The following is an 8,932-nucleotide window of genomic DNA, read 5'->3' as shown; positions in this document are numbered from 1 at the left end:
ATCTGATACCTTAGCCAAAGAGGTCTTTAAGATCGTCCAAGGTTTTCTCAGGCCTAAAGCTCTGGACAGCACTATTGCCCCTTCAGCTACCATGTGTGAAGATCTATCAACCTTCTTCCAGGAGAAAATACAGCTTATTTACTCCTCTTTCACTCCGGTTGAGCTTCCTGCTCTACTAGACCCCCTTTCAGATCCGCGCAGCATATGGTCCGAATTTCACATGCTTTGGTAGCCTCTCGGATAGAGCTAGATAAGTATAAATCAGGTTCTCCAGGGGACCTATGCCCGGCGTAATTCTTTAAAGCACTGGCCCCTTGGTTGAACCCTCTCTAAATCTAATCTGAAACTCTTTCTAGACTACGGGTATCTATCCCGCTCCCTAGAAATCGGCTCAGGTACTGCCCATCCTGAGGAAACCTAATGCCGATCCAGCTGAACTAAGGAATTTTAGGCCGATCCCCCTACTATCTGTTCCTGCCAAAATTCTGGAGAAAGAAGTCCACAAACAACTCTCCAACTTCTTGGAATTCAACAATTGCCTGCATGACTCCCAATCTGGCTTTCGATCCGGATATAGCACGGAGACAGCACTGTTGGAAGTTGCGGACACTGTACGGGTAGCATTAGACCAGGGCAACTCGCAATGCTCATGCAGCGTGGAGAAGCAGCGTGGAGAAGCGTGGCTCAGTGGTTAGAGGCGGCAGACCCGGAAGCTGAGATCAGCCGTGGACCAGGGTTCGATTCCCCGCCTCGGCGGGTCTCGGGCTCAAAAATTCCACGGACTCGACAATTCTCGCTCCGGTGCCTACTCGACTCACGGGGTCACACTCTGCGACTCTGGGCAATAGCTTGCTTAATCTCCACTACGGCCCCTCGCGGCGGGATGCCTGGCTTTCACCTTGTGAATACCCTGCCGGGGTATCTCACAGGGGAATACCAGGACGGGTTCCCTAAGCAAGCGCCTTGAGACCCCTGGGTGATTAGTGCGCTATATAAATCGAAACACATTTACATTTACATTTACATGCTGTTAGACTTATTTGCAGCTTTCAACACAGTGTCTCATCGGATTCTGCTGGAGAGACTTATGCAATTGGGAGTTAGGGGTACCACACAGGCCTGGTTCCAGTAATTTTTGGAGGGCAGATCTCAGCAGATCCTTCTTCGGCCTTACCTCTCCTCAGCAAAACCCCTTGCCTGTGGGGTTCCCCAGGGGTCGGCTCTGAGTCCAATGTTATTCAATGTCTATCTGGGCCCCATGCGAAGGTAGTTGAGCAATGGGGTGATAAAGTGGTATCCTACGCTGATGGTACCCAACTGGTGTTTTCCTTTAGAGAACAGTCGGAGGCAGCCTTTGTCAAGTTTAAGCTCTGCCTGACTCATATTGCGACTTGGATGACAAATAGCTGCTTGAAATGAAATGCTGACAAGACGGAGGTATTGTTTTTCAATCAATCTGCTCCTCTATCTTCTGAGATATGCTGGCCGCAAGAGCTCACCCCTCCACCAATTCCTGTAGATTCTGTCAGGAACTTGGGTTTCAAATTTGATACGACCTTGTCATTTAAAGCCCAGATCGGTCAAGTCTCCTCAGCCTGTTTTTGGAGGCTGAGAGCCCTGTGGAGATTTCTCCATCTCCTACCTATGAATTGCTGTAAGACGGTGGTCCATGCGCTGGTTTAGTCTCAGCTCGACTACTCTAACAGTCTTTATATCGGTCGTCCGGCTCATTTGATCCATAGATTACAGATTATCCAGAACGCTGCTGCTAGACTTATTAGGAATGTTCCTTTCTGGCATCACATTTCCCCTCACCAGCGAAGCCTCCATTGGCTACTTGTTAGAAGGAGAATCGAGTTTAAGGCTCTGTCGATTGCCTTTAGAGCCGTTAGAAATCGAGGACTTGAAACACAGACTGCAGCACTATCACCTTGACAGGGCGCTTAGATCCAATCATCAGAATCTGCTCAAGATTCCCCGGTTCTCTAGGGCTAGGCTGGCTGGATGTGCTTTTTCAGTGCGAAACACCGGTCTCTGGAACTCCATGCCTCTTCATCTTTGCTTGCTGGAGTCATAGCCGACCTTCAGGAAGGCACTGAAAACTTGGCTGTTTAGCCTTCCGTATCCTTTCCCCTCCTCCCCCGCTGCCAGTCTGCCCAGCGCTGGGACACCTCCGTTGGAGGTAGCTGTGCGCTCTACAAGTTTCCTGTTATTATTGTTACTTTACGTAGAGACAAAGATCCTAGCCACTATTTGGGCTACATGCCTCATGCTGGTGATCACATCCCTCATACATTGGGACCAATCTGGCTTTATGCCAAAACAAGCCATACGTCTTAACCTTCGCTGACTAGCTAAATGGCTAAATGGCTAAATAAGGTAAAAAAACTGGCCCAGCGCACGTGTATTCCTCTCCAGAGACGCCGAGAAGGCATTTGATACAGTCCACTGCCCATTCCTGCAACAAACCATGTTGAGGTTCGGATTTGGCCCAGTCTTTATAGCCTGTGTAGAGCTATTATACACCAACCCTGAAGCCAGACTTCGAGTTAATGGGGCGACCTCAATGAGATTTCTGGCACGAAGGGGTACCAGGCAGGGCTATCCCTTATCCCCCTTGCTATTTGCCCTAGTATTAGAGCCGCTTGCCTGCGTAGTCAGAACACACCTGGAAATGAGTGGCTCTAAGGATGACAGAGAGGTCTTCGACGACGAGCGAATATTGCTCTACGCAGACGACATCCTGCTATATGTCACTAACCCTGATAGGACACTTCTAGTGGTCTTACAAATCTTCCAAGAATATGGTTGGCATGCAGGATACAATATTAAGTGGGACAAATCTAGCCTCTATCCGTAGGGGGGACCCATGGACACTCGGGAACTCTCTGTTTGTTTCTAGGTGGCCAAAGAGGCTTCCGCTATTTAGGTCTTTTTTTCACCACCAATGACGCGGTAAATTTAAACCAGAATATTAGACGGGTTCTAACGGGCCTCCACGAGGATTTAGGAAGATGGAGGCAGCTCCCGTTAATGATAATGGGCAGAGCTACCATGTACAAAATGATTACACTTCCGAAATTGCCTTACATATTACAAAATACATATATCCAGATACCTGAGGCTATCTTCTCAACAATAAACAATGAATTATGTACACTGCTGTGGAATGGGGCTCACCCGAGAGTTGCACTACAGACACTCCCGCGTAATCCGTATAATGGGGTAATTGCACTACCCGACAAAGATCCTACTATAGGGCGGCCCACGAATGGGGGGGGCACCACAGGGGACCACCCCAAGAACGGCTCCAATTCAGACACCCCACACATCTTCATTACCTATATAGGGGAAAGGGGACACGCCAATGTTGACAGCTACCATGAGGACGATAGAAGCCTGGAGAGGAGCTGAGAGGCAAATGAAATGGGTCAGAAGACTCACGAAAGAGACTCCTCTCAGGGAGGGTTCGAGACTGCCAGAGATCGGTAAACTCAAGGGCTTCAGTTAGTGGGACATAATTGGGATTTCCAAACTGGGGGACATGCTAGAAGGAGATATACTGGCCTCCTTTGCCACACTACAGAACACATATGAACTAAACAACACCCAAAGATACTCCTATCTCAGGCTGCAACATGCATGGAGGGCGGAGGGGATAGACACCACAGTTATCCACGAATTTGCGCCCGTAGAAGGCAGACTATTGCAGGAAGAAATCCCCACCAAAGCTATTTCATGGACATACAAAACCTTGATTAACAACATTCCTATAAGTTGGGACCCCTTAGGGCCAAATGGGAAAAAAACACTGGCCTGCTGGAAGATATTAATTGGGAAGCGGCCGTGAGGCTCCGGAGAGGTGGCAATTAAACTGAGCTACGCTTAATGTAATTAAGGATTCGCCACAGAGTGTATTTTGACAGAGAACGCCTGCACAATATGGGAAGAGCAAAAACACCTTATTGCTTATGTTGTAAGAGGTCACATGGAACATACATGCATACACTCTGGGAATGCAGCTGTATTAAATCATACTGAGCCTAGATAGTGGGGGAACTGAATGGAATACTTGGGGCACAATTCGAAAATACAGGCCAAATACATTTTGTTAGGTATCCCCACTGAAATAGATTTACCACGCAGTAAACATTTATTAAGTAACTTACGTCTGGTAGTGGCCAAGAGGGACATAGACAAATATTGGGGTGACCCAGACCCTCCCACACTCACCAAATGAAAGGCGAGCATGGACCGATATATGATAGCAGAAAGGGTAACGTATTAGGTTAGAGAGTGCCCGCAAAAAATTCAGAAAGATTTGGAACCCCTGGATGAAATATAATAGGCTGGAGGTGGGGGAGGAGAACACACCCAACCCAACTCGGCGAGACTGGGCGAAATAGAGATCCTAGATCAAGTTTCCCCCTTATTTCCTTTTTCTCCCCCACCATGAAAATGTGACCAACATTGAATGTGGCCCTATGATGGCCAAACTGGTTGTAACCTCAATATGTGCTGTTGCAGCTCTGTTCAGCTGTTCATGTATCTTCACAATGTCTTACATCTTTTCATGCAACTCGTGTATCCAAAGTATTTGCTCAAGTGTTAATAAAACCAGTTTTTTTTAAAACTAGGGAGGATAATAGAAATCTGCATTCGGATCTTAGCCTTTTTTTTGTCAACTCTTTTTATTGGCATTTCTATGTCATTTTCAACAACTCGGTTCTTGCATCATGTACATCAAACACATTATCATCAGTGTTCTGCTATCAGTACTCTGACAACACCTTTTGCTATTAAGACGCTGATATAGTGTGACATACACGTCAGGCGACTGAGTCCCGGGCCTTCGTACATGGCCATATCCCGTGCGAGTCTTTGCGTCTCAGTTCCGCCTGGAGTGCCAGTTCATATATACAGAACTCAGTTACAACCACAACATTTGCAAGCAACAGTAATAACAAGATACAGCTTTATCACCAGTGTTCAATACAAACCATTCCCCCATTCCCCTCCCCGAGGTCCCCCTCCTTCGGTCAGTAAATGTGCGTTTATTCCCTCATCTTATCTAACAGGCCTCCCGCACCCCCCGCTCCCGTCTCCTCACTCTCGACCCATGTCTACTGCACCCTCACAGCATTCCGACCATGAGCCCCCGCCTGCGCGGTAGCGTCAGTATTACTGCTGTCATTGCTGTTATTATTGGTGTTCGCCATGCGCCCCTCCCCATGGCTATCCAGTCCGCCCTCCGTGTCCCCCGTCCCTTCCTCAGCCGTGTCAGTCCCTGCTGCCTGTAGTGTGTTGAGCATGCCCTCCCAGCATTCCGCCATGGGCTCTCTGCGGAGTCCCACTGTTTCCTCTCTCCTAATGGCGGTCCACTCCGCACCGCCCCACGACAGGAGAGACAGGGTCCACGCCTGCACACTGGGTGGGTCCCTCCCCTTCCATCTTTTTGTTAGGAGTCTCACTGCCGTGACCATTCCCAGGTCCAGGAATCGGGACGACGCCTTGGTAGGTGGCGACCGCTTGAAGTGGTGTAAGAGGAATTCAGGCCAGTCACAGGGGATTATGCGGCCAGTGCATTGCACAAGCCGGGCATGGATCTCCCTCCAATAAGTGCTAAGTCGTGTACAGCGCCACAAAAGGTGAAGGAGGTCCGCATCCAGCTCATCGCATCGGGGGCAGATGCATCTGCTCTATTAAAATACTTATTGATTAAAGCTGGGGTGAGGTAGGCCCTGTGGACTATATATACCTGGATCTGGCGAAAGCGCATGTTTCTGGGGATGCGCACCGGACTTTTGAGCATCCATTCCAGTTCTTTATCCGCCAGTGGTCTTCCCATATCCTGTTCCCACTTCCCGCGGAGGGGGGCCAAGTCCAGCTCTGTGTGCAACCGTAGGGACGCGGCAAACCATTTAATGAGATGCCTGCCCCTGCCCATGACATGGAGGTACTGTATTGTTAGATGCTGCGCCGGCTCCTCCGTTATGTCGCCCCACCCCATCGCCATCCGGGCTGTGAGTGACCTATGCATTAGGAATCCCCCAGGGGGGAGCCCAACCTCTGCAACCAACGTCTCGAAGGGGATCAGGGCTCCATCCTGGTAGAGGTCGCCCAGCGTCTGCACCTCCGCCTCCTGCCACTGCTCGAGCATGCGGCGTGTGAGAACACCCTCGCCTCCCAGAGAGCCGTCCAACGGCACCGCGGGCGCGTATGGAAGCACTTTCCTCGTGCCTGCCTCGCAGGAGCGGGGCAGGTCTGGCCCTGGCTACCAAAAACACAGTTGATGGACAGAATGTAGAACAATGTCCTACATTCACTCCAGTGCAAGGATCTGGGCCTAAATGCATCGTTTTTTTGCACTCCACACCACCCTGGGTTAGGCACTGGCTATATGCAAATCAGCTCTGACCCTGTGCCTCATGGGAACAGTCCAGTCCGAACTACCAAGCCATGTCTTTCCCAGACCGGAATCAAACATCCAAAGACCGGTTTCTGGCTATCAGCCTTCTTCAGCCTGGATACCTTGACTCCAGTGGTGTGGAGAGCCTGGGACTCACGTCTGAGCATACCCAGCCCACTCGGGGTGAAAATTGCAAAAAACACAGTTGATGGACAGAATGTAGAACAATGTCATACATTCACCCCAGTACAAGGATCTGGGCCTAAATCCATCGTTTTTTTGCACTCCACACCACCCTGGGTTAGACACTGGCTATATGCAAATCAGCTCTGACCCTGTGCCTCATGGGAACAGTCCAGTCCGAACTACCAAGCCATGTCTTTCCCAGACCGGAATCAAGCATCGAAGGACCGATTTCTGGCTATCAGCCTTCATCAGCCTGGATAGCTTGACTCCAGTGGTGTGGAGAGCCTGGGATTTTTGTACCGCTTTTGACCGCCATAAGTGTGGCAGGGTATGCTCAGACGTGAGTCCCTTGCTCACTTTGCCACTGGATTCAAGCAAGCCGGGCTGAAGACGGCTGTAATGCCAGAAACCGGTCCTTTGAAGCTTGTTTCCGGTCCAGGGAAGGCATGGCTTGGCAGTTCGGGCTGGACTGTTCCCATGAGGCACAGGGTCAGACTGATTTGCATATAGCCATGTCTGAACTGGGTTGGCAGAGTGGGATAAAGAACGGTGATGGATTAAACCCAGATCTGTTGACTGGGTGTGAGTGTTTGATTGGTTCAGATGCTCCGTCCATCACCACCCCCTTTTGTACCGCTTTTGACCGCCATAAGTGTGGCAGGGTATGCTCAGATGTGACTCCCTTGCTCACTTTGCCACTGGATTCAAGCAAGCCGGGCTGAAGACGGCTGTAATGCCAGAAACCGGTCCTCGGAAGCTTTTTTCCGGTCCAGGGAAGGCATGGCTTGGCAGTTCGGGCTGGACTGTTCCCATGAGGCACAGGGTCAGACTGATTTGCATATAGCCATGTCTGAACTGGGGTGGCAGAGTGGGCTAAAGAACCGTGATGGATTAAATCCAGATCTGTTGACTGGGTGTGAGTGTTTGATTGGTTCAGATGCTCCGTCCATCACCACCCCCTTTTGTATCGCTTTTGACCGCCATAAGTGTGACAGGGTATGCTCAGACGTGAGTCCCTTGCTCACTTTGCCACTGGATTCAAGCAAGCCGGGCTGAAGACGGCTTTTGGCCCTGGCTGCCAGTGGATGAAACAGCGCAGTGATCCTTTCCATGGTATAGGGCGGCTCGCTTGTGGCGGTGTCCTCCCTACCCCTGTCCGCCATCCAGCGGGCAATCCATTGGAGCTGCGCTGCCAGATAGTAGTGCTCAAAGCAGGGGGCGGCCAGGCCACTTTTGTCTGTGGGGAGAAAGAGCTTCCCTAGGGCCAGTCGGTGTCGAGACGCGCCCCATACAAAATCACGTAGGATACCGTTGAGCTTGGAGAAGAAAGTTGCAGGCACGAACAGAGGCAGATTCGTAAAATAGTATAGAAGGCGAGGAAGCATCACCATTTTGGTCAAAGCGACCCTGCCCGTGGGCGTCAGGGGGAGCGTGGACCAAAAGCCTATCTGCGCCCTGAGCGCTGTAACCGCTCTACCAAAGTTCCCGTCCATCAGGTCCACTGGCTTCCGGTAGATCTGGATCCCCAGGTATTTAAACGTGTCCGCGCACCTCTGCACTCTCGTGCCCTGTATGGATCTTAGCCTTTTTTTGGGGACCAGAAAGCGAAGAGTGACAAGGCTGATACATGCATGAATGTGTCAGCATGTTTAATCCACAACCCTGAATGAAGAGTAGTGACAGAGTTTGAGGTTCTCTGCAGCGGGATGTAGTGGAATCCAGTTAGACTCCAGGCGTCGGACATGGTCGGCAAGATTGAAAGGATATTCTTCTGTGAGCAGGATGTGGAGTAGGGGAAAGGCGAAAGCTGATCAGAGTTTGAACTCTTTCATTGTGATTGGGCCCAGAACTATTCACAAATCTCTGCCCTCGGTGCATTCCACCACTGACTACTTTGGTTGCTATTAGAGCCGGCGATATGCAGGATCTACCGCCCTGCGGTCCAAGGTTGCACAAACATTTTTGCACACACTTTTCAAGCTCTGGCGTTTGCTACACTAATTTCATATACGTTATTATATTTTTCTGTCATTCCTTACTGCACTCATTCTTTCATTTCCTGCTGTCTCATTCCATTGTATTTCTTTTTCCTGTCTCTACTGTCTGCTCCTTTGGAACTTGGTCTGTCAGTGATTTGTCACTGCTGTTAGTGGTGTACGGTACAGCAGTTCTTGAATTAAAGAGAAAACAAACTTGACCAGGAGTGCCACAAAAGAAGCTTGGAAAGTCACAGCAGAATGATAGCTGGCTCAGTGCAAGTCACCCATAGTGACATCACTATCCACACTCTTGAGATTTCCGGGTTTGCTCTTCATACACAGTAGAGACGCCCAGGAG

This window comes from Lissotriton helveticus, chromosome 3_2 (genome assembly GCF_964261635.1).
Source record: "Lissotriton helveticus chromosome 3_2, aLisHel1.1, whole genome shotgun sequence".
NCBI lineage: Eukaryota > Metazoa > Chordata > Amphibia > Caudata > Salamandridae > Lissotriton > Lissotriton helveticus.
The sequence above is the reverse complement of the archived record's forward strand: the minus strand, read 5'-3'. Positions refer to the sequence as shown.